The 27771-nt window shown below is 37.7% G+C and overlaps 2 long non-coding RNA genes across 2 annotated transcripts; one reads left to right on the forward strand and one right to left on the reverse strand.

The window, feature by feature from the left end:
* Positions 1-1703: 1703 nt before the first annotated feature.
* Positions 1704-3802, forward strand: LOC142629373 (uncharacterized). The gene is made up of 2 exons (XR_012843045.1): positions 1704-1989; positions 3361-3802. It is a non-coding gene; the product is annotated as an uncharacterized LOC142629373 (long non-coding RNA).
* A 461-nt stretch (positions 3803-4263) lies between these two features.
* On the reverse strand, positions 4264-5051 carry LOC142630012 (uncharacterized). The gene is made up of 2 exons (XR_012843186.1): positions 4800-5051; positions 4264-4534 (listed from the first exon to the last, which is right to left on the reverse strand). It is a non-coding gene; the product is annotated as an uncharacterized LOC142630012 (long non-coding RNA).
* Positions 5052-27771: the final 22720 nt, after the last annotated feature.

A 27771-nucleotide genomic window follows, 5' to 3' on the forward strand; every position in this document is an offset into this window, starting at 1 on the left:
AAGGATCATGGAGGAGATGGGGGTTTAAACAATAGTGGTAGAGAAAATATGAATGGAAGGGCATTTAATGATGAATGACAAAGGATCAAATAGAATCATGAACCTAGACCCCATTTTAGTATTTAGGAAAGATTGGTGCGTTAAATTTGGAGGTTGATGGGAGTGATGAGCAAGCAAAATGACTAAAACATTGGTTTTTTCCCGTAGCTCTAATGATAGTTCAAATAGCTAAATTTGAAAACTCATATCTTTCTCAATTATGATCGGAATAGCCTCATTCGTGTGCTCAAATTGAAGCCTCAAATGTCTAGTTTTTAGTAAAAATAACCTCACTTATAAATTCAAAATTTTTTAGGAGATATCAATGAAATAGTGAGCAGATGCCATTTGTTGGAAAATAGTTTCAGCACAATTAACATTAATAGGCCCCAAAATAACTTCCAATCAATTAATAGGCCCCAATTACTTCCATTTCAAAATTGATCAGCCCCAAATCATGACCTAATTATCCTAATTAAAAAGATAATTACATCAATTACTCATTGAATATTAAATGTTTAACCATCTAATTAATCAAGTGTGAGCAACCTTACCATAAACTATAGTCTTAGCCAATTGAATTATGATACCAAATTAATTTCAAATTTATTATAATTATAACCAATCAGAATCAATTTTTCACAATCACATATAGTCAGACTTAATTTGTGAGAGTGCATCTTGGCCATTAAAACTTATTTTATGATAACTTTCAATCTGATGATCCAATTAAGGCTCGCGACCAATTGTTTTGATTGTTACGACATCAAGATCACTTTAATGATATGATATTAATGATCTAATGGCCCAAATTAAGATGCTATCTCTGAGTGTAAAATTACTCTTTTCCCCTCCATGTGAGGTTAGATGCGAGTTTCAAAATGGGGTGTCAACATTTAGGAAGGTGATAGGCACCCATGACCACCCGATTTATGCACCGGACTCCATTATGCCATGATAGGATATATTTAAATAAATAAGTTATTAAAAAAACCATAAACCTAAACATTCACCATGCATTTAATTAAAGAAACACATAACATTTCAAAGATTGCATCACAAAATAAAAGGAAACATATTAAAACCAAATCAAACAAATTATATTATAGGGAAATTCTTAACTAGTCCGGGACTACCAGGTCATCTTGCTCACCTTGTAGTCCCAGCCAATAAATAAAAGACACCTCTTTAAAAATTGATTACATAAGCTTATCTGCCATGTCATTCCACTGTAATTTGATATTCGAACGTCTGTTTAACCCGTCATTTTGAGATAGATTCAATTAGCAAATTCAAATTTGAATTGAAAATGGGCGGGTATTGAAATTTTCGCATTGAAAACTTCCAAATTGGTTTATGGAATATGAGGGCGTTTGGATTGAACTTATCCGGGCTGCGTTTGCGTTTTGAGCCTTTTTTTTTATTTTTTTTTTTTTTTTTTTTTTTTTTTTCAGCCGTAGTTGTTGACTAATTCTTCATGAACAGTACATTCGTGCACTGTTTATGGACCTACAAATTTCACTTTTTAACAACTTTTTCATTAAAAATGTGTCACACGGTACTATTCACACACTTAAAAATTATTTTGCTACAGTGTTTTCAATTTTCAGCAATAAGTTCTATCCAAACGGACCCTATTAGAATACGTTTTCCTCTTCTGGGATCATTTTCCCCAAACGCCAAACAAAATGTATTTCTGCCAAAGTTGGGTCATCTTCTACAATTCCCACTCGGCAGCGACGGCAACCTCGGCACTGGCCCTCTCATCGCTTCACCTTTCCTCCCCGTAATTTGTGGCCTTCTCATCCTGGATAGTCAAATGCTTTAATCGGCAATCCAAAAACCTTCTAGATCCTAAGGTATGTTGTTCCTCCAACAAAGGATGATAATGCCAAAGTTGGGTCATCTCCAAGATTCAAGAAATCACAAATCTTTTAAGTAATGAATGGGGTAAGTCTATTTCCCTTTTGTTTTGGTATGACGAATTTCCCGGATTTTCTTGTCCATGAAAATTTCTGCCATGGATGTTCTTGATGATTTTTTTTTGGTTTCCTTTGATACCCATATTGATCTCTTTGATGATTATGGTTAGTGTTTGATGGAATGATGTATCTTGAATGATATTTGTTTTGGTATTTAGGAATTCATGGCCAATTGATATCACAACTTATGTTCATTCCTTCTATACTCAACCTGTTTGATAAAATGTCGCAGTGAAAAGAAAAGGCTTTGTCATCTCTTTAAAGAATTTGGGTATGGACCTTTCATGAAATTTGTTTATTTCCATGAGAGAAGCTTAGCTCAATCACCAAGACTCAGTCTTGAACATGTTATCATGCTCTGCACACTAGATTAAGATTAGTGCAATGACCATGCTATAAGTTTTGTTCCTTGTTTATTAGTGTTGTGATCTGTTTTTGGTCTCTACATGTATACATGCTTTACGGTGTGCAAAGTGAATCTAAGTTGAAATTTTACATACATTTGGTTCTTTTCTGGTATCTTGGGATTACTCATGTGATTATTTGATAAAATGCATGCTAATCTTGGATTTATGATTGGAATCTTCCAAGTGCTTTTTGTTTCTTCATTTATAAATTTTCCAAATTGGTATAGATTTGTCGCACTTACATATTGATATTTGGTAATTGATTCATAAATTTCTCTTTGAGTTTGAATTTTCATTCATTTGCATTTGTTTTTTGGTTGCTTGCAAAATTTTGATTTTCCCACAATGCTTTCTTAGCATATATGCATGGGCAGTGGTGTTATGCCTTCGTGAACAAAATCTTATTTTCACAACTAAAGGTAATAATTGATTCTATAAATCATTCATGTTATGCCTTCTCCGTTACCTGTTTTAATATTGAGTTTTATATTTTTATTAAATAAAGAAAGAAGTTAGGCATCATTTAGCTTTTATTGTTAGCAAACATGTGTGCTTTTTAATGCACTTTTGAATACAGTTAATGATGCAATGGTGGATTAAGAACCTACATATGGAGATGGAAATGGAGATTGAGAAGAGAGGGAATGCATAAGGAAAGAACTGAACAAACAACTGAATTTTCATTGATGACTTTACAATTAGCCTCTCACTTATACAATTCCCAATACCTAAGCAATTAAAAAGTAACTAATTGTAACAGCCATGTAACCAACTATAACTAATCATAACTGCTGTAACTTACATCTCCAAGTGTACACCATAGTTGTAGCGGTAGCTAGATAGTCCTATACTAGATAGATGTTACCCTGAAGTGGTTAGATAATATATTTTTATTGATGAACATTAACCTAATGATTTGTGTTATGATTCAGACAAAACTTGGAAGGCACTTGTTTGGAGAGAGGGAGTCTCAGCTTGAAAGAATGAAGATGAGGATGTGCAACGGGGCAAGGATAAGGATCAACAAGTTGAACGTGAATAAGCTGTCATTATCGGTTTTGGATGAGATGGATAAGTGATGAAGTTCAAGATTAAAGTCTGGCTGGTCTCTTTAGCCAGTAGGATTCGTTTGTTGGAGATAGATTGGAAGTGTAGAGGATAGGATTATATTGTTTGCTAGTTAGTTGTAATCAAGTTTATGTTATTAGTTGGGTGCCTATCATCAACTATAGGTGTCGCATTACATTAATTTTCAGAAATAGTTGTATCAGTGTGTGAGAATCACATTACATTGATTTTTAATAACTGAGTACTCTAACAATCACATCAAATCAATATTTATTTCGTAAGATCAATGACATTACATTGAAATAATAGTTGTGTTACATTGAAATATTCATTTTGTTACAAAAATTAGAAACCAGTTTATTTTCTTATTTCAAACTCACATTTTAATATTTTAAATAACATTACATACATTTCCACAATTTTTCACCCACACATATTTCAAAAAACTACAAAAATTTCATTTCAAACTACTCTACCAAACATTCCCTAAATTACCAAGATTAATTTATTTTTCCTTCTCAAAAAAAAAAAAAAAAAGATCTGCACTTCAAGTGCCATCATTAGGATCCCATGCCCACGAGCAACATCATGGAGTTGCCCCATTTTCTTAGACATCTCTTAGATATAGAGAGAAATAGGTTCAATATTTTTGCATCTCTTTTCTATTAGTCATTTACAACCAATATCTCTTTTCCCTCTATTATCACATAAAAAAGACTCTTACAACTAAAGGAAAAAAATTTCGCTCTACTATATGGATATAAACAAAGAGTGAAAAAAAAATACATTCTTCGTCAACGACTACAAGATAGTTCAACTTAAGGAGGGGAAAAAATCTCCCTAACCTCACATTTACATTCACATTAACCTCTTCATCATCTTAGCTTAGATAAATAAATCTAAATGTTCTAATTTGGACTTCAACCCTAACAGCGTTACTTTTTCTCCCACTGATGCTTCAGCTTAGCCTCAAGCCCTTAACCTTCATTCATGGGGCAACTTCAACTGCTCTAATTTTGGCATCAATGCTAATTGCCTCTGCAAGTAAAATTCATGAATTAATTAAAAAGAAATGGCACATGGTTTCTGAAAGTAATATACGTGTGACACCAACACTAATGGAATTAAACAAGAGATGCTTATACATCGCTGCATTTGGTTCTTGTTATAATTGATTCTACATCAGTAAAACCTCTCATTGCAAGTAAGATGCTATAAAGCAACCAATGCAAGCCAATCAGTACATCACTCAACACAACAACAAAACAAGCAACGGACTATAACTACATATATACATAACAACCTGTAACTTCAACTGGGCAAGCAAGCACCGTTGGTGGTGGTGGTGGTGTGGGACTCATTGGCTGCTTCTACCATGGAGATTTAATTTGGCCATGTTTTCCCCACAGAATAGTGTGTTAGAAGAAACAGAGATTTTCAAATTTGGTGGAGGTAGAGAAGAATAGAAGAGAAAATGGAGAGAGAGAGAGAGAGAGAGAGAGAGAGAGAGAGAGAGCGCTGAAGAGAAGAGAAAAGGGGGAAAATGAGAGAGTTTTCTGAAATTTGCAGCACATTAAACATTTAAACCCAAATCTGACCTGCCATTCACATCCCCAAAATTTTGAATTTTTTTGAATTTGCTTTCATCGTTTTATAGATTAACAGAAGTTAGGAATATCAAGGGTTATTGTGCTGATGTGGCAGTTAGGATGATGTAATTTATTTTTTCTACCTGGCATCAGTTTATTGGCTGGGACTACAAGGTCAGCAAGATGACCTTGTAGTCCCGGACTAGCTAAGAATTTCCCTATATTATATATGGAAAGTTAACAATTAAATTAAGTATGCAAGGAAAGATCCCATAAAACAAATAAATTCAAAAGAAAAAATATTATAGCAAAGTTGACTATATAAAATAAAGGAAACAATTAATTAACCTAAAACAAGGTTAAACATAATCAAACAACATGTGAAAAGCAAAAACATTGATAAGACAAGGTTTTTCCCCTTTCTGGATTTGGGGTGCATGTGCTTACTTAACTATGCATACACATCCTTAACACTAAAACTGCAAAAATCACATTTTTATGTTTTATTAACTAAAAATCCAACATATGAACTAAATGAAAAACATAAGGAAAACTAAGAACTAAATATTTTTATCACAAGATCATTTTAACATTATCAAATAATGATCAAAATCATCAAACAACACACATGTGAATAGTTCTACATATTATAATAAACCAACTTGACTTTTAAGGGAATAAACAAGGGGAAACATCAACAAAACTCTTAGAACAAAGAAAAATTAGGGAAAAGTTAACAGATGGTCGAAGGACATTGGTTTAGGAAGTATTTTTAGAAACTTTTTATGAAAAAATAAAAAATGAATTATTTGTTTTGACAGCTTTTTATGTTTCCAATTAAAGTGATGTCAAAACTTTCCTAAAATGATCTATTAAAAATTGCTCCAAGGACACCCTAAACATGACCCAAAATTAAAACATGACTAGATTAACACATATCAAAGGATCATAAACCTTGATCAAATATAATAAGAACACTTATGATAATATCAAACAAAAGCATGTGGATCCTATGAAGCAAAATGGAAAATCATGGAAAAAAAACTCACTTTGTTTTAGAATCACATATTAGAGTTTGTTTAACTGACCTCTCAGTGCCTCTAACATGGAGATTAGATTAAATTTTGAGGTTGATGGAAGTGATGAGCAAGTAAAATGACTAAAACCTTGGTTTCTCACGTAGCTCCTATGACAGTTCTCAAAGCTAACTTCAAAAACTCATATCTTTCTAAATTATGATCGGAATAGCTTCATTCTTTTGCTCCAGTTGAAGCCTCAAATGTTTAGTTTTTTTAGTAAAAATAACCTTAATTACAAATTCAAAAAGTTCTGGGAGATATCAATGAAATAGTGAGCAGATGTCATTTGTTGGAAAATAGAGCACAATTAACGTTAATAGGCGCCAAATTAACTTCCAATCAATTAATAGGTCCCAATTACTTCCATTTCAAAATTGATCAGCCCCAAATCATGACCTAATTATCCCAATTAAAAAGATAATTACACCAATTACTCATTGAATATTAAATGTTTAACCATCTAATTAATCAAGTGTAAGCAACCTTACCATAAACTGTAGTTTTAGCCAATTGAATTATGATACGAAATTAATTTCAAATTGATTATGATTATAACCAATTAGAATTGATTGTTCATAGTCACATATAGTCGGACTTAATTTGTGAGAGTGCATCTTGGCCATTAAAACTTATTTTGTCAAAAACTTTCAATCCAATGGTCCAATTAAGGCTCGTGACTAGGCGTTTTGATTCTTATGACATCAAGATCACTTTGATGATATTACATTAATGATCTAATGGCCCAAATTAAGATGCTATCTCTGAGTGTAAAATTACTCTATTGCCCACCATGTGAGGTTAAATGCAAGTTGCAAAATGGGGTGTTAACACTTGGGAAGGTGTTAGGGAACCATGACCACCTGATTTATTGACCGAGCTCCATAATGCGTTGATAGAGTATATTTAAATAAATAAGTTATTAAAAGAACCCTAGATCTAAACATTCACCATGCATTTAATTAAAGAAACACACAACATTTCAAAGATTGCATCACAAAATAAAAGGAAACATATTAAAACCAAATCAAACAAATTATATTATATATGGAAAGTTAACAATTAAATTAAGTATGCAAGGAAAGATCCCATAAAACAAATAAATTCAAAAGAAAACATATTATAGAAAAGTTGACTAAATAAAATAAAGGAAATAATTAATTTACCTAAAACAGGGTTAAACATAATCAAACAACATGTGAAAAGCAAGCAAAGATGAAACAAGGTTTTTGCCCTTTCTGGGTTTGGGGTGCATATGCATACTCAACTATGCATACTCATCCTTAACACAAAAACTGGAAAAATCACATTTTTATGTTTTATTAACTGAAAATCCAACATATGAACTAAATGAAAAACACAAGGAAAACTAAGAACTAAATATTACTAGGTAACCACAACTCAAGAACAAACAATAATTGAAAATGTTTGGAAAAACGAATTAAAAAACAACTTTCTCCTTAAGCAACTACAAGAGAGAGGTTTTGAATACTTTAAAAAAAAAAAGTGCAAGGCTATTATGTGTGAGTTTAGAAAAGTTGAAGTAGGGTTTTTAGAACATGGAGGCACTAAAATAAACTTTCTCTAGCTAAGGTTTGGATTGGAGGCATAAAGTTGGTATTTATACAAGTAAACCAAGGTTTCAGGGCCTTTTGGAGGGTTTTGGATATTCCTAAGGGTCTGGAGGGCAGCTCAACCCGAAGATTGAAGCTTTGAGACCCTAAATAATAAATTAAAGTTTCTAGAAGTGAAGGTGCTCGAGCGGAGTCATGAGTGTGTGTACGTGGCCTTAAAGGTGCTAAACATTTTAGGGGGGGGGGGGGGGAGAGGGGGCCAAGCTTGTTATTAAATATTCTTTTAGGAATATTAAATAATTGTTGTAATCCCTTTAGTTAGGTAGTTAGCTAGTTGGTTGAGATTAGGATTAGGATTAGTATGAGTTAGTTAAGATTTGAGCACATGTAGCTCATTTAACACATAGCTTAATTCATAGAGCACATGTTGAATTAATAAGCCAATTATCTTGAGCCATGTTGGCCAATGATATTAGAGCTAGTCTCCTATACATACATGATTGCAATTTAACAAGAAATATGAATTGAAGAATAAACCAACTCATTGCTTAGCGCATCTCTCTCTCTCTCTCTCTCTCTCAATATTTCTTTATGAAGGACGACTATCTCGAATTAAGTCAATTTCCTTATGATTCCCCTATAATTCCTATCCATCCCCAATGGGAACCATCGGGTTCCTAACAATTGGTATCAGAGCCATCGATCTTAAGATGGACGAATATGACCGAAGAGAACTTTGGAAAGAATTATGGCAAATGGTGAACAAAGTTTCAGAGGATGTCATGGCTTTGTATGAATCTCACAATGTCATTTTAGAGAAGGTCAAGGCCTTGGCTGAATCTAACAAGGCCATGAATGAAGAGCTCTCAAGATTGCAAGAGAATCTCAAGGACATGACGGATTAGGAGTTACAATCTCTTACTTTAATGGAACTCAAAGGAAAAAATCAAATTTCAAGAATCTACTGTTGTTATGGGTAGGGATGTTGATTTTTGTGTCAAAGTGGATAATGATATCCACGTACACGCTTCCCTTGAAATTCAGTCCAAACAACCAACAAAGAATGTGATGATGATCCAAGAATCTACAATGCACGATGTTGTTACTGTTGGTGTGGATATGAGTGATCCAATGGTGTTTGACTGTGGCTAGACATGGCAAAACGGGTCGGGTCGGGTCAATCGGATTGCGGGTCAAAAACGGGTCATCTTAAGTGGGTTAAAAACGGGTTCGGGTCAATCGGTTGCGGGTCGGGTCGGGTCGGGTCGGGTTAGGTAGTATTTTTCACAAGAATTAAAAAAAAAAAAAAATAGAACAACATGTATTTGTCATTTGGAAAGTTATGCAACAAATTATTTAATGTAAAATGCATTATTTTGACTTCACCACTTATATCAAGAATGGATTCAGTTAAACTTATTAATACTTATTTAATAGTTTTAAAATTATACAAATCCTAGCATTGCTATCTAAAACAAAATAACACAAACATAAGTGAAACAAATACACATGTTTTATTTCTACACAATATCAACATTCCAAAATATAAAACAAAATTACAAATGACTTATTGAATAACTCGTTTGATAAAGAATAAAACATATAAGAAATTTACAATCTTGAAAATTAATTTTATAATCTATTATCAATTGTGGTTGGCACTCTACTTCAATTTGAGATATACATTAAAATTTGATTGCTTACTTATTTATATATGGTCTCTTTTATGAATATCATATCATTGTTAAGCAACACACATTCTAGGAAATATTATAATTTATTTTGAAAAGCCGTTTATTTTGGACTTAAATTGTTAAAAAATAAGTCTAAGCATTCATAATTTATGCTAATTTGATACTTTGGCTTCAATATTTTTACACTTGTAAATGTTTCTCACACATGTCTACAATTTTAAATCTATATTTTTAAATCTATTGTAACCATATTATCTTGGCATGCACTTTGTTATTTGATATCTAAAAATCTTTACGCATTACAGAATGCTCAACCTTTTATCTTTCAATTAATTTGCATATGTAAATGTATCAATTGTTTTCTTAAAGCTCACAATAAACAATTAAACTACTATTGTCTTAATTTTACTTTTTTTTTTTACCAAAAAAAAGTTATAAAAAAGTGATTCGGGTCGCGGGTTGGGTCGGGTTGACCTGTAAAAAACTCGAAAAACTCGGGTCGGGTCACAGGTCAACCCGTTTTTGTTTTGGGTCCAAAAAATCAAGTTCAAGCCAAGTATTTTCGGGTCGGGTTGGGTCAGTAAATTTTGACCCATTTTGCCATGTCTAACTGTGGCCAAACTCATACTTCAACATATGATGCTGCTCATGTAATCAAGAATGAAGGCATGAAATTAACAGCCACTAACATTGGTGGCAATACAATTGAATTTGAATTAGATGATTTTTTTTCTTGGTGATAGCTGTGGGATAAATGATGGATTCTATATCCGAGATGATCATGATTTTTATAAGAAATTGAGTTCTGTATTGGTGAAGGTAAAGTTCAATATGACTACTTTAAGTTGTGCTCCTATGTCATAGGCTATGATTAATTGCTTTGGAGTTGTTTGTGTAATCAACGATCAAGATGTTTTGGCGTATTGGGTTAGTGGCCGATTTCCCCTAATGAAAGTGTCATTTCACAACAACACCTTGTGGGCAAGGTGTTTTCAAGGGAAGCAAATGTTAGGAATATGAAATAATTGTTGTAATTCTTTTAGTTAGGTAGTTAGGTACTTAGCTAGTTGGTTGGGATTATGATGAGTTAGTTAATATTTGAGCACATGTAGCTCATTTAACACATGGCTTAATTCAAAGAGTACATGTTGAATTAACATGTAGCTCATTTAACACATGGCTTAATTCATATAGCACATGTTGAATTAACTAGCCAATTATCTTGAGCCATGTGGGCCAATGACATTAGAGCTAGTTTTCTATAAATACATGATTGTAACTCAACATTAGATATGAATTGAAGAATAAACTAACTCATTGCTTAGTGCATCTCTCTCTCTCTCTCTCTCTCTCTCTCTCTCTCTCTCTCTATGGAGGGTGACTACCTCGAATTAAGTTAATTTCCTTACAATTCCCATCAATTTCCCTATAATCCCTATCCATCCCCATTAGGAACCACCGGGTTCCTAACAATCGGTATTAGAGTCATCGATCTTGAATGTGACCGAAGAGAATTTTGGAAAGAATTACGGTAAATAGTGAACAAAGTTTCAGAGGATTTCAAGGTTTTGTATGAATCTCACAATGTTATTTTAGAGAAGGTTAAGGCCTTGGCTGAATCTAATAAGGCTATGAATGAAGAGCTCTCAAGATTGCAAGAGGGTCTTGAGAACATGATGGAAGAGGAGTTAAAGCTTCTTGAAGGAACAAGTGACAAGTTTCAAGTGGTTGAATCAACAAAAACTACCCATGACAGTGAAGATGTGGCTGATCTTGAAGAGTTTCTTGATTTAAAGGAATTAGTGAGTTTTTAATGGTCCATGCAAGGGTCCTATTGCGGTTCAGGTTCAGGTTCAGGTTCATGGCACATCACAAACTCCAGCAGTTCCTAGTGACTTCAAAGGCGCAGATGGTTGGGTCACTTTTCAACACATTGACACTTTAGCGGTGCCAGTTAGGGACAAAAAGAATGTGCACCAATCCTTGAGTTCAACGAAAATCTTTGACCCTAATAAAAATTGGTGGTCTTTTCTTTTAAATATGAGCATTGCAACCGTGCCCTGCTTCAATTCTCTGTACCACTTTCTGTACCACGACCTTTACCTTATAGAGGATCTAGCACAATTGAACTTGGAGATTCTTGTTGAAGTGGGGACAAATGCTCACGTACATACAGATTATCTAGCTTGCTTTAGTGATTGTACGTGCTTTTGGTTGGTTTTGAAAACGTTGGAATGTTCTAATAAGGAACCAAAGAAACTATTATATGGTGTGGCTACCAATGAGATCAATTGGTCGTGGGTTTGGACTGCTTGGTGGGGTCATATGAAATCACTTAATTTGCCCATTGAAGGCGCAGGTGATATTGGGCAAGGATCTCATGGTAAGTTTACCATCTTGCCAACATTAGTGATTAACAATCAAGAAAAACAAAAAGAGCTTACACGTTGGTGCAAACATGACAGTGGAGTCCTTGACCTTAATGTAGATGAGAAGCTTCTATACCGTATTTTTGGTGCATTTGGTGTCAACCATATTAATCATGATGCTTTTGGGGAACCTGATGCGGCTATGAAGGTAATGTATCGCCAATATTTATGTAACCGTCAATTTACGGTGTCCTATGCCTACAAAATGGCATTGAAGTATTGGTTTTATGGCAGGTCACCTCTTATGAAGGTGTTACTTAATAACAACACTTTGTGGGTAAGGTGTTTTCAAGAAGAGGGAAATGTTAGGAATATAAAATAATTATTGTAATACCTTTAGTTAGGTTGTTAGCTAGTTGATTGAGATTAGGATTAAAATGAGTTAGTTAGGATTTGAGCACAGGTATCTCATTTAACACATAGCTTAATTCATAGAGCACATGTTGAATTAATTAGCTAGTTATCTTTGAGCCATGTGGGCCAATGACATTAGAGCTAATCTCCTATAAATACATGATTGTAATTCAACAAGAGATATGAATTGAGGAATAAATCAACTCATTGCTTAGTGCATCTCTCTCTCTCTCTCTCTCTCTCTCTCCTAATATTTCTCAATGGAGAGTGACTACCTTAAATTTAATTAATTCCCATCAATTTGCTTATAATTTCTATCAATCTCCATTAGGAACCACTGGGTTCCTAACATATTCTTAAGTAAAAAAAAAAAAACTTTATTTCTTAAATTAATTTTAAGTTTTAACTCTATAAAGTTGTACTTTATGTTTCTTTTGAACTAATCCATAATCACATTCTAAGAAATAAACATCTATTTGCTCAGGTGGGACAGACTATTAAGTAGTAATTTTTGAATCATAAACATTTTTTCTTTTTAGGTGAAAAACCCATTTTAGTCCTTACATTTTCACGCGATTCCCATTTTAGTCTCTAACGTTTTTTCCCACTGATTTTAGTTTCTATCTTGGAAAACGCGTCTTGTTTTTTTCCCTGACTTTACATTAGAGACAAAAATTGCACAGTTGGCAAACAGAATAAATTAAAAATATTAAAATAATGCCCACAAATGCCACGTCATTTAAAAAAAAAAGTTAATTTATAAATTTTAACTAAATGAAAAAAAGGAAAAAACTGAAATAAAAATAAAAACCCAGAAAAGTTCTTGTTCTTGTTCTTCTTCTGGGTTTTGAATTTTCTTACTTTTCTGGGTTTTTTTTTTTATTTCAATTTTTTCCTTTTTTTCATTTAGTTAAAATTTATAAATTAATTTTTTGTTTTTAAAAAATGGCGTGGCATTTGTGGGCACTATTTTAATATTTTTAATTTATTCTGTTTGCCAGCTGTGCAATTTTCGTCTCTGATGTAACGTTAGGGACAAAAACGAGACCCATTTTCCAAGATAAGGACTAAAATCAGTGGAAAAAAAAGTTAAGGACTAAAGTGAGAATTGCATGAAAATGTATGGACTAAAATGAGTTTTTCGCCTTCTTTTTAATAACGCATTAATTATAGATGACTTTCTTATAAATTATGCAGACTTTTAAACCGGAATATAGAATATAAACTAGTTATATAGCTAATTTTATTTTTTGAAAAATTGTGAATAGCAAACTATAAAAAAAAAAAAAAAAAAATTATTGAGGGAGAACTATAAATTATTATTTAAGTACACAAAACCAAACAATTAAACAGTTATTTGTTATCTCAAAACCACCGATTATTGTTATATATAATATGTAATAAGTTTAATAAATCAATCCGTGGACCATTACTACTTTTTTTTTTTTTTTTGAAGAGGCATTACTACTAAATATAAATACACTTTATTCCTTATAAAAAAAATACACATTATTCAGTAAAAGATAGAAAAAATACACAGCCTACAAACAAACAAAACTACTCTATGTTATATAAATATTATTTATACTAGTATTTAAGGGGTTTCTGTTGTTTGGACTGAATTTTTTTTTACTCTGAAATACCCCTACACCCTACGTTTAAGTATGGACAAAACTTGAGAATAACATTGTAAAAATACAAAGCCACCAAAAGATATATATATATATATATATATATAACCTTTCCTTTCCTCTTTTTTTTTCTTCCCTCTCCCAACATTATATTAACTAGTATGTAACCTGTGCTTTCATACAAGAATGATGAATTGTAGTAGCATTATTGATGTTAGTTTGAGCTATTATATCTATAGGACATGTGGGGGGTAAAAGTGTTTGAACAAACGTTTGAGCTTTGGGCCTGATTGGTTGATACAAGTCTGTTTGATCAGGGTCTTTAGGCCCACAAGTCAGTCTGCACTATAGTGATCCGAGGAGTTGTCTGAGGAGGAGTATCTCTTCGGATAGGCCCAGCAATGGCCCTGAGACTTGCTAAACGGGTTAGAGGCAAAATTCTGGAAGAACTGGTGGGTAAAAGTGTGATCCAAGCACCCTTTAGAAGTAGGAACGTGTGTGAAATATCTGAGGAAAAAGCTGCTACCACCACATTAAAGGCCCTGCATCTACCTCCCTGCCCGCATTAATGGAGAAATGACCTCTGAACAGTAGAATTCAGCCTTCCTGCTATTATTTGAAGACTTTAAGAAGGTGGTGGATGGGACAAGTATCTAAGAGGAAGATTGTGTGACACGTGGATGAAACAGGGAAGAAGAAGAAGTATATAAGAAAACGAGAGAGGAAAGAAGAAGGGGAACCTTCTTCTTAGCTAAAAAAAGACTAACTAAGAATTGTAACCTTTTGCTTAGAAAAGAAAATACTATATAAATTGTCCTCGGCTTACGTCCGAGGAGCTTCTTTTTTGTTACGTCCATCTACTACTTGCATAGATAGCGACATTCTAGCATGTCGATCAACTTTTCAATATCCCAAACCTAGGTTTCAAACTCGTACTCTACAAATTTTATTGTATAAGGCTCTTTGGGCCTGAGCCCATCACTTGTTTTTGGGTCCGAGTACAAATTGTACACTTACAATTGGCGCCGTTTGTGGGAATCTAGCGTTGAAGGAATTGGAACATCATGGCAAGCTTAGGTTCGCATCATGCAGGATCTCAGGGATCCCAGTGCGAAGATCTTTTTGAGCATCTTGAGCATCGGAAGGATCGAGAAGGAAGTGTGCATACCGTATATCCTAGCGCGAGCCATACGCGTGGTGGAAGCAGTGCCACCCATGAGGATGATGCCAAGGCCATGCAGAGGGAGATTGACCACCTCAAGAAAAAGCTACGTCGTATCAGACGAAGGAGGGCTTCACCCTCATCCAATCCTTCCTCAGGGGGGTCCCGGGGAAGCAGTTATAGTCCAAGGTCCAGGACTCCTCCTAGCAAAACCTTCTCTTACGAAGGGGATGACTTACCAGGTCGTAAGCATAGGAAGCTTCCCTCCAGGGGCTTGGGGAACGATGCTATGAGCCGAGCGTTACACCAACTCTCTAAATCGCCCTTCTCACGCAGGATCGAGAAGGGAAGGCTCCCTAGACGGTTCACCCAGCCCACCTTCACCATTTATAATGGTAGGACAAACCCAGTTGAACATGTGAGCCATTTTAATCAGAGGATAGCGGTGCATTCTCAGAACGAAACCTTGATGTACAAGGTCTTTCCTTCCAGCCTGGGACTTGTTGCCATGAGATGGTTTAACGGGCTAAAGTCGGGGTCTATTGATTCTTTCATGGAACTTACTAGGGCATTCGCATCTCGATTCATCACACGCAGCAGAGTCCCTCGACCTCTGGACTCACTATTATCTATGGCTATGAGGGAGAGTGAGACATTGAAAGCATACTCCGACAGGTACTGGGAGATGTTTAATGAGATCGATGGAGATTTTGAGGAAGTGGCGATTAATACTTTTAAAGTGGGCCTCCCCACTGATCATGATTTAAGAAAATCCCTAACCAAAAAGCCCATACGGAATGTACGTCGCCTCATGGACCGCATCGACGAGTACAAAAGGGTCGAGGAAGATCAACAACAAGGTAAGGGTAAGGCGAAGGTTATCCCGCAGGAGAGAAGGGATTTCAGGTCGGACATGTACCATAACAATAAGCCGAGGAGAGATTACTCTGGGCAATCTGGCTCAGCCACTCCTCAAGTAGTTAATACTGTATTCCGAGAACCAGTGCACCAATTGCTGGAGAAAGTCCATAAGGAACCCTACTTCAAGTGGCCCAGTAAGATGGCGGGGGACCCTACAAAACGGAATCAGAACCTTTTTTGCCAGTATCATCAGGATGTGGGTCATACCACCGAGAATTTTCGGACCCTTTGGAACCACTTAGAGCAGCTCGTTTGCGAGGGAAAATTGAAACAGCACCTGTATCAACCCAACGGACAAGGAAATCGTTTGGGTTCAAATAATCAGGAGAACAACTCATCTCGGCCGCCCTTGGAGACGATTAACGTCATCTTCGCTACACCTGGCAGGATCGGTTCCTGTCCTACCAGGGTGATGGCAGTATCACATTCCCAGGTCGAGGAGTCAAGCTCGAGGCCGAAGAGGATCAAGGGGAGTGCGCCTGTTTTAGGATTCTCTGATGAAGATAAGGTTGGGACCATTCAGCCCCATGACGACGCCCTGGTGGTCACATTGAGGATAGGGAATTATGATGTCAAAAGGGTGATGATCGATCAAGGCAGCGGTGCAGATATTATGTACCCTGACTTATTCAAGGGGCTTAAGTTGGGGCTAGAGGATCTCACTCCTTATGACTCACCGTTAATAAGTTTCGAAGGGAAGGCTGTTATACCAAAGGGACAGATTCGATTGCCCGTACAGTCCGGCTCGGAAACGGTCGAGGTGGATTTCATTGTGGTTGACGCATATTCTCCATACACGGCCATCCTCGTCAGGCCTTGGCTGCATGCTTTGGGTGCTATCTCCTCAACTTTGCATGTTAAAGTAAAATTCCCTTCGGGTGGAATCATCGAAGAAATTCTTGGTAACCAAACAGTAGCAAGGCAATGCATATCGGCAGCAGTATTGCATCAGGCCAAGACAAAGTCCTCAGCCTTGGCTGTGGTAGACTTATAGCAATTAACGATTCTGGATGCGCCCAGTGCGATGACAGCAGAGGATGCCATGTGTGAAGATTTGGAGAGATTTCTCATAATCGATGATCCCAAAAGGTTCTTCCAAGTTGGGATACGGTTACCACACCAAGAGAAGATGGAATTGGTGAAGCTTTTGAAAAACAATATCGGTGTCTTTGCCTGGGATCCCTATGAGGCTCTAGGGGTTGACCCAAGCTTCATTTGCTATCATTTGAACATCAACCCTACCGTTGTTCCTAGGAGGCAACCACCTCGGCGTTCTTCGAAAGAGCATTTCGAGGCCGTCAAAGAAGAGGTGCTCAAGCTCAAAAGGGCTAGGGCTATTAAAGAAGTTTTCTACCCGGAATGGTTGGCGCACACAGTTGTAGTGAAAAAGAAGAGCGGAAAGTGGAGAGTGTGTGTGGACTTCACAGACCTGAACAAAGCTTGCCTAAAGGACTCGTTCCCGATGCCACGCATAGATCAGCTTGTGGATGTACGGTCAGGCATCCTCAGATGAGTTTTTTAGATGCTTTCCAGGGTTATCACCAAATACCATTGGCGTTGGGTGATCAGGAGAAGACTGCTTTCATTACTCCAACAGGAAACTATCACTATAAAGTAATGTCATTCGGGTTGAAAAATGTCGGGGCTACTTACCAAAGGATGATGACCAGAATGTTTAAATCGCAACTTGGAAAGACCATTGAGGTATATGTGGATGATATGGTAGTGAAGAGTAAGACAGTACCTATGCATGTGAAAGATATGGACGACACCTTTCAAATACTTAAGAAGTACAAGCTGCGCCTTAATCCCTCAAAGTGTTCTTTTGGGGTGGGTTCCGAAAAGTTCCTAGGCTACATGGTGACTCATAGAGGAATAGAGGTGAATCCAGCACAGGTCAGAGCCATTCAAGGCTTGCAACCACCTCGGAATCCAAAGGAAGTTCAGAAATTGACCGGGATGATTGCTGCTCTCAGCAGATTTATCTCTCGGTCAGCTAACAGGTGTAGACATTTTTTCCAACTGTTAAATAAATGGAAAGGATTCCAATGGTCCGAGGAGTGTGCTTTCGCTTTCCAGCAACTTAAGGAATATCTTTCCCGGCCACCCATTATGTTTCGACCAGAGGTCGATGAAATCCTGTTTGCATACCTAGCCGTAGCTATCCATGCAGTCAACCTAGTTCTTATAAGGGATGACGGCGGGGTACAAAGACCGATTTATTATGTCAGCAAATCTTTGAATGAAGCGGAGGTGCGTTATTTGCCTTTAGAGAAGGCAATTCTGGCTGTAGTCCATGCCACGAGGAAGCTTCCTCACTATTTCCAGTCCCACACCGTTGTGGTTTTGACTCAACTGCCTCTCAAGTCAGTGTTACGGAGTGCTGACTTCTCGGGGAGGGTAGCCAAGTGGGGAACTATTCTAGGAGTTTTTTATATCAAATACATGCCACGCACCTCGGTGAAGGGCCAGGTTCTCGCGGATTTGGTGGCAGAATTCGCCAAACCATCGTTAGAAGAAACTGCGAAGGAATCACACATGAATGAAAAATCAGTTGGCATGATCACGGGCAAAGGACCTCCGATTTGGAAAGCGTATGTCGATGGGGCGGCCAACCAGAGGGGGTCTCGTGTTGGACTTATTTTGGTATCCCCTAAGGGAATTATCTTTGAGAAATCATTGAGATTAGCGTTCTCGGCCACTAATATCGAGGCCGAGTACAAAGCGGTCTTGGTCGGTATGAATATGGTATGGAGAATGGGGGGAAAGACAATTCATATGTCCTCGGATTCTCAATTAGTCGTGCGCCATGTGACGGGGATCATGGAGACTAGGGATCCAAGAATGCAAGAATACCTGACTCAGGTCAAATGTTTACAATCCGAGTTCGATTCTTTCATCATTTCGCACGTTTCTAGAAGCGGAAACATACATGTGGACTTGTTGGCCACTTTGGCAACATCCTCGGCTCAATGTTTGCCTAGGATTATCCTCGTCGAAGACTTGCTAAAACCAACTCTAACCACTGCAAGTGCCGTCTATATCCATCTGATAAGGCCTGGACCTAGCTGGATTGACCCTATGGTCTCTTTTCTAAAAAGCGATATTCTGCCCGATGAGAAGTCTGAAGCAGATAAGATTCGTCGAAAGGCGCCTCGTTTCTAGTTGTTCGAGGATCAAAAATTGTATAAACGCTTCTTTTCCGGACCATACTTGCTGTGTGTACATCCTGAAACAATGGAGGCACTTTTGGAAGAATTACATGAGGGAATTTGTGGAAGCCATACTAGGGGGAGATCCTTAGCCCATAGGGCTCTAACTCAGGGATATTGGTGGCCCAATATGCAGAGGGAAGCTCAAGACTACGCAAGAAAGTGTGACCAATGCCAAAGGCTTGCTCCTAATATTCATCAGCCTGGGGGAGTCCTTAATCCTTTGTCTAGTCCTTGGCCATTCGCTCAATGGGGACTGGATATAGTTGGGCCCTTTCCGAGGGCTGTGGAAAACAAAAGGTGGCTGCTCATGGGAACTGATTACTTCACAAAGTGGGTCAAAGCTGAGCCTTTATCAAATATTAGGGATGTCGACTCCAAGAAGTTTATCTGGAAGAATATTATCAGTAGCTTTGGGGTACCACATACACTTATTTCAGATAATGGCGTACAATTTGACAGTAGAGCTTTCAGGCAATATTGTAACAGCTTGGGCATCACAAATAGATACTCCACCCTAGCTTATCCTCAGGGAAATGGGCAGGCCGAGGCCGTTAACAAAGTTATAGTCAGTGGACTTAAGAAGAGGCTAGATGATGCGAAGGGTAGATGGATAGAGGAGTTGCAACATGTTCTGTGGACATATCGGACTACGCTACGAAGATCCACTGGAGAAACACCTTTCTCCATGACTTATGGGGCCGAGGTGGTGATACCTTTAGAATCTGGGTTTCCCACATTAAGGACAAGTTCCTTCAGCCCGGGAAATAATGATGACCTCCTGGGAAAAAGCCTGGATCTGGTCGAGGAATGACGAGAGGCTGCCATGGTCCAAATGGCTTATTATCAGCAAAAGCTTAAAAGAGGATATGATGCTCATGTGAAGCTAAGGCCACTAGCGCATGAGGATTTGGTGTTGAGGAAAGTTGTGGGTACTGCCAAAAACCCAGCATGGGGAAAGCTAGCACCAAATTGGGAAGGACCATATCGGATCATCTATGTAGCGAGCATAGTGTCATATTGATTAGCTGATCTAGATGAAAAGATTGTACAACACCCCTGGAAAGTAAACAACTTACGAAGGTATTATTATTAATAAAAATTACTTTTGTCATTCATTGTTTAGACTGTCATTATACAATTTGGCTTATTTATTACTGCTCATAAGTATCAAACAGAAACTTGGACATGCATGGTCCTCAGACCACATGCCTTGTGGAAATTGATATCCTATTGTTTGTTAAATAGAACCTTAGTTATGTCGGGTTCTCAGACCTTCTACTTTGGGGAAATTAACATTTCAAGTTACTTCTAAGTATCAAACAGAAACTTGGACATGCATGGTCCTCGGACCACATGCCTTGTGGAAATTGATATCCTATTATTTGTTAAACAGAACCTTAGTTATGTCGGGTCCTCAGACCTTCTACTTTGGGGAAATTAACATTTTAAGTTACTTCTAAGTATCAAATAGAAACTTAGTCATGCATGGTCCTCGGACCACATGCCTTGTGGAAATTGATATCCTATTGTTTGTTAAACAGAACCTTAGTTATGTCAAGTCCTCAGACCTTCTACTTTGGAGAAATTAACATTTCAAGTTACTTCTAAGTATCAAACAGAAACTTGGACATGCATGGTCCTCGGACCACATGCCTTGTGGAAATTGATATCCTATTGTTTGTTAAACAGAACCTTAGTTATGTCGGGTCCTCAGACCTTCTACTTTGGGAAAATTAACATTTCAAGTTACTTCTAAGTATCAAACAGAAACTTGGACATGCATGGTCCTCGGACCACATGCCTTGTGGAAATTGATATCCTATTGTTTGTTAAACAAAATCTTAGTTATGTCGGGTCCTCAGACCTTCTACTTTGGGGAAATTAACATTTCAAGTTACTTCTAAGTATCAAACAGAAACTTGGACATGCATGGTCCTCGAACCACATGCCTTGTGGAAATTGATATCCTATTGTTTGTTAAATAGAACTTTAGTTATGTCGGGTCCTCAAACCTTCTACTTTGGGGAAATTAACATTTTTAGTTACTTCTAAGTATCAAACAGAAACTTGGTCATGCATGGTCCTCGGATCACATGCCTTGTGGAAATTGATATCCTATTGTTTGTTAAACAGAACATTAGTTATGTCGGGTCCTCAGACCTTCTACTTTGGGGAAATTAACGTTTCAAGTTACTTCTAAGTATCAAACAGAAATTTGGTCATGCATGGTCCTCGGACCACATGCCTTGTGGAAATTGATATCTTATTGTTTGTTAAACAGAACATTAGTTATGTCAGGTCCTCAAACCTTCTACTTTGGAGAAATTAACATTTCAAGTTACTTCAAAATATCAAACAGAAACTTGGTCATGCATGGTCCTCGGACCACATGCCTTGTGGAAATTGACATCCTACTTTTTGTTAAAAAGAAGTTTAGTTATGTCGAGTCCTCGGACCCTCTACTTTGGGAATATTAGCAGAAACCATACCACGTTAGTGTTGAGGTGTTGATGAGCCACTTGGATTGCTTTATGCCCCAAATTAAATTCTAAGTTAAATTTTTGATTGTGTATTGCTGTGTCACATATATTATGCTCTTGAGGCACGATTTACAAGTATACGCTAAGTATGTGTACTTTTATTTAAAGTTACGGCAAACTGAAATATTGGAAGTGGAGTTAGTTGTTCCATTCATTCGTCTTTGCACTGATGAGTATTTTTATACTAATGATTGGAAGTCAAATGAAAATCAAACTAGTCAACGTTTCTCATTAAATTCTGTTAATATACATTCAAAGCAAAAACCCTAAAATTTGTTACATAACAAAAAGGGAAGAAGTCCTAAGTAGCCTAAGCCTTATGCCTTAGGAGGGGGGTCCTGCTCGGAAGTGCTGGCAGCCTCTGTTCATTTCAGCTCTATTTCAAATGAGGTCTGGGCTTGTTTCCCCTTATCTATTGCCACCGGTGGAGGGACATTGGGCTCAGCACTTTGGCTCGTAGTCTTCTCGGCGCCATCGCCCTGTTCCTTCTCTTTGTTGGAACCCTCAGGTTCTTTAGGAGTTGGAATGGGCTCTGGAATCATGGGTGGGAGCGTGGAAGACGCTGTCTTAGGGGCAAATGCGATAGGAGGAAGTTCTTCGATCACCTGGATGTCTTGGGGGAGCCAGATTTTTTCGGGCTTCCTCAACTCGGAGGTTGTGGGAATCCCTGCCACATTTAAGGCTTCCTCCCACACTTGTTGACAATATTCCCGGCACAGCTCGGCAAATTCCTCAGTTAGTTGGTTTTCTGTCGCCTCCACCCCTTCCTTGTAAGCGACCTTCTTCGCGGCCTCCATGGAGTCCTTGAAGGTATGAGCCTCATCCCTTATCCTAGCAAGCTCCTTCTTCAGGTCGGAGTTTTCTTGTTGAGTTTTGGATAAGTCTTCGTCCTTCTGATGAAAAAGCTTGCGTTGCCTCTCCACTTGGGTCCTCATTGTCTTCAGGCTGGCCTCGGCACCGTCCCTTTCCCTTTTTAGCTCTGCCAGCTGTGTGGTTAGCTTCTCATTCTGCGCAAGAGCTTGGCCTAGGGACTTCTCGGTCTCCTGCCTAAGCTCCAGTTCAACTGCAGCTTTCTTCCGAGAATCTTCCACCCACTTCTCGGCAGCGAAGACTTCCTGAATGGCCTGTGATGAAATATCAAAATAAATGCATTATTAGTAGCACGAATCTAAAGTACATAAGAATGTTTCTTTCGTTAAGGTATAATAAAAGTAATAAGGTGAGGATAAGACTTAGATACTCACCAAAGCCAAGTCCTTTTTTAGCGAAAGGACCAGATGCGGTTGGTACATCTTGTCCAGGGCGTCCATGTCCTTAGGCAGAAGAAGAGAACGTTCCAAGGCATTGGCCAGGTGGTGAGCGTGACCTTGTTGGAACGCCCTAATACTAGATTGGCAGGAAATTGGTGCCCGTCCAGTTTCAACTCGGGAGACCAATTAGCCGGTGTACGGTGTACCTCAGCAAGGTCCCTATTCTCCCCGCTTTCTACTGAAGAGGCACGTCCCTTCTTTGCTAGGTTTCTGTTGTTGTTGTTGTTGTTGTTGTTGTTTCAGCTTCTTCTGCCTCTCCGCATCTGCCTCCTTGGCTTCATTCTTCCTCTTCTTCTTAAGCTCCGGAACGGGAGGCTTAGGATCGAAGGGAGGAGGGGGTGATGGCAAGGACGGAGGGACTTGCGACCCACCCGTTCCCTTTTGAGAGACTTTCGAGCCCCTCTTATTCATCAGCTTCCGTAGAGTGTCCATATCTTCTTCTTCGGAGCTGGAATCAGGCTGTGCAATTACTAGACCTTGTATACCCGAAGTTTCGCCGGGCGCGTGCTCTTTGTCCGAGAGGATGACGAGTGGATCTTCTCGATGTCTCACAACTTCCTTGAGTCAAAACTAGTCGATCTCCTCGTCTAACGATTGTTATGAGGACCCTGGCTCTTCTCGGACTCCAGTTGTCTGGGAATGTGCCGAAAAAGGAATCGCTGCGATCGGGCGAGAATATAGTATGATGGAGGGATCGTCTGGGAGTTCGCGGTTAGAAAGGAAGCCTGGTCATGCCACGTCTATCCTTCTGCATCGTTTATCTCCCGCAGTGATCGTGTTGTCAATTTCTTGAAAGTCTACTGATAAAGGATCATATCCTAGTATCAGGTGGGCAGCTCTCACTTGTAGATCTTCACTGACAAAGACTTCGGAGCGAAGGACGCGATTCAAGTATGCGACGTTACAAAAGCTTAGACGCGGACGTACGTGTTGTTTATCTGTGAAAAGAAACTTCCAAGAAGACGAGCATGGTTGGATTAGTGATAAATATCAAGGAAAAAATAATAATGCGCAATATAATTCAAAAACGACAAAAGTAATGGGATTGAGTCATGGGTTAGGAAATCTAACTCCTATGGAGTCACACCTGGGTCTCCCCATTTGACTGGGCAGTGAGGACCGTCAAACCAATTTCCCGAGGCGATGAGATAGTCGTCTTTCATGCCTTTGTTGGATTTGGGAAGACAGGATATCAGTCTAACGATGCTAGACCTGGATTTAATGTAGTATCCTACACTTTTGAGTTTATGGCACTCGTACATATAGGCAACATCGTGCCATGTGAGGTTCAAACCCATTTGCTCATTTAGAGTATCGACACAACCTAAGACCCTAAATACGTTTGGTGTGCACTGATCTGGGCATAACCTATGGTTACGTAGGTATTCGCTGGTTACGTTTCTCATGGGGAGGGTCATCCCACCTTCTATGAAGGCGATCATGGTAATGATAACTTCTCCCTTTTTCGTAGCGTCACCTATGGCTTCTACTAGGCAATATTTCAAGCCTACGTCGTGAGGAATCTGATATTTGGCTCTAAAACGCTCCATACCAGCGTCAGTATCAAATAGACACTTAAATCTACTCATTTGGTGGGAATGAAACGAAAGTTTAAAGAAGGAAAGGGATCTAGATGGTGGCCGAGGACAGAAGCCGAGAAGGAATGAGTAAAGAAAAGTGAGAACTTACGAGAGTTGATTAAGCGATTCTTCACGAGCTTCTTGAGAGAAAAGATAATAATTGGCACTTAGATGTGATTGATTTTTGAAAGAATGGATGGAGATACGGGTTCCCAGGCGTTTTGACATGCGGGAGGCGGCCTCGAAATTAAAACTCTCCCGCTCAAATTTTTAGAGCAAATCTGGGCCGTTGGATGCGTATCCCACCGTTGAACGTGGGGAACAGGATGTAACTTGCGGTCATAAATGCGCGCGTTCCGGGTTTCGAAGCGTCAGAGACGTTTTCAGGGAACGAAAGGACCCTTACACGTGTGGCGGTTTGCAAAGTGTGCGGAGGGTGCGCTGTTTGGTTGAAAACTCTATTTCTCCCATCGGATGGGAGGGAAAAATAAAGTTTTGAGGGGCTATTGTGGGGGGTAAAAGTGTTTGAACAAACGTTTGGGCTTTGGGCCTGATTGGTTGATACAAGTCTGTTTGATCAGGATCTCTAGGCCCACAGGTCAGTCCGCACTATAGTAATCCGAGGAATTGTCCGAGGAGGAGTATCTCCTCGGACAGGCCCAGCAATGGCCCTGGGACTTGCTAAACGGCTTAGAGGCAAAATTCTGGAAGAACTGGTGGGTAAAAGTGTGATCCAAGCACCCTTTAGAAGCAGGAACATGTGAGAAATGTCTGAGGAAAAAGCTGCTACCACCACATTAAAGGCCCTGCATCTACCTCCCTGGCAGCATTAATGGAGAAATGACCTCTGAACAGTAGAATTCAGCTTCCTGCTATTATTTGAAGGCTTCAAGAAGGTGGTGGATGAGACAAATATCTAAGAGGAAGATTTGTATGACACGTGGATGAAACAGGAAAGAAGAAGAAGTATATAAGAAAACGAGAGAGGAAAGAAGAAGGGGGACCTTCTTCTTAGCTAAAAAAAAAACTAACTAAGAATTGTAACCTTTTGCTTAGAAAAGGAAATACTATATAAATTGTCCTCGACTTACGTCCAAGAAGCTTCTTTTTTGTTACGTCCATCTACTACTTGCATAGACAGCGGCATTCTAGACTGTCGATCAACTTTCCAATATCCCAAACCTAGGTTTCAAACCCATACTCTACAAATTTCATTGTATAAGGCTCTTTGGGCCTGAGCCCATCACTTGTTTTTGGGTCCAGATACAAATTGTGCACTTACAGGACATTAATTCAATCAGAATATACGATTTTTAATGTTAGTAGTTACGCTATAATTTTAAAGATCACTATTTGAAACTACATATACAATATCAATTTACTATCATTGTCCGTAAAATTCTACTAAATACAACACAAAATAAAAGAAACAATTGGTTCAATAATATCTCCTAAATTGATTGAGGATAGGTGCATAGAATCGTTTAGCTCAATTACAATTTGTCACATTCAAGATCTTCACATATAAAATATCTAAATAGAAACAGTATAAAAAATATATACTCATTAGTTCAAAAAAATAACAACAAAGATCTGAATAATTTAATTTGTTTTAAAAACTAACAAAGGCAAAATCTAATTTTGATTCTAATAAAATTTTATCTAAGATTAAGTTATATACACACACACACACACACTAGTCGTGAACCAGTGCGATGCACGGGAATAAGTAATGAATGTGTTTAAAAAAAAACCATTATTTTTGAGTTGGAGAAGTACACAAAAATGCATGAGATTTTAAAAAAAAAATTACATTTTATTAGTTAGACAGAAGAAATCAATGGTTTTTTCTTTATTATTTTTTTGTGGGAAGGAATAAGAGACAAAATGTTGCGTTTTTAGTTTAGTTTGTGTTGTGTATATAAGTATATACATGATATGTTATAATATATATACCTAAAGGTGCTTATTGAAATGTCATAATCCTTCAAATTGGATATACCAATAGTTTCCTATTGAAATATCATAACCCTTCATATTAGATATATATTAAAGGTGCCTATTGAACGAAACGGTGCCTATTGAATGATAATGTGTCTATTGACCGCAAATGTACATATTAAATGAAAAGGCGTTTATTGAAGGGTCATAATCCTTTGGGTATAAATAGTGGTTCATATTCATTTGGTAATTTCTTCTCAACTTCTTCTCTTTCAACTTTCTTAGAATCACAAAAAACCTGTGGGTCTTCTCCAAAATTGTTATTTGTAGAATCCAATAAACTCTATTATATTCTGGAGATAAATTTGTAGTAATTCTTTAGCAACTCTTGTGTGGGGGCAATGTAGAAGGCAACTAACAAAGATCACCATTAACTTTAATTTAAATTTCATATGCAACTTGATGATAAAAGGCCAGTCATATCTATTATTGAGTAGTGCCAAAGTTGTTGATAGGGCCATTAAGAAAAAGCTCCAAGATCAAATCTAGAATTAGAGGAAAGTACTTGGCATAATTTCAGGCATATGTCGACACACAGTTGATTATCTAACATAAAGAAAAAGTAGTGTTGGTGTTGGTGAAGCGTGAAGGCCTTGAAAAATCTAAGAAGTGTTTTGTGCAAAACCTCTATTATGGCTTCATCTGATATTTTCCATGTCTATGGTGACAAGTTCCTCAACCCCTTCCCATCTGATGGGACTTGCATTGGTGTGTTTGGATTAGCTTTTTGTTGAAAACCAATTTGCTTATTTTGTAGTCCTTGGCAAAATGATAGTTTTTTAATTTTTTGGCTTAATTTGGCCAAAGGATGATTGTACTTGAATAATGTGAACTTTAACAGATTGAACGTAAGGTGTCAATTGTTTTCCTTGCTTGAAGCCTGCTATTTGAAGTTTTAAACAAATTACTAATGTTGCTCACTTGAAAAATAGTGAATCATTAAAACATTTAGAGTAAACTATTGGTAATATTGGGTAGTATAAGGATGATGTTATTGGCCAATGTTGATCTATGTGGGACCATAGATGAGAGTTAGTATGTAGCCTAATTGGTACAATATTTTGTAAGGGCTACAGTTTATCACCAATCGATGTGGAGTGTTTATTGACTGAAAAGATGTCTATTGAAAAATGAAAAAACACAACTGTTTGGTATTTTTAAATGTATATGTGGCATAAATTTATGTAGCCACGTGGTGT

This window comes from Castanea sativa, chromosome 3, assembly GCF_040712315.1.
Source record: "Castanea sativa cultivar Marrone di Chiusa Pesio chromosome 3, ASM4071231v1".
Lineage (NCBI taxonomy): Eukaryota > Viridiplantae > Streptophyta > Magnoliopsida > Fagales > Fagaceae > Castanea > Castanea sativa.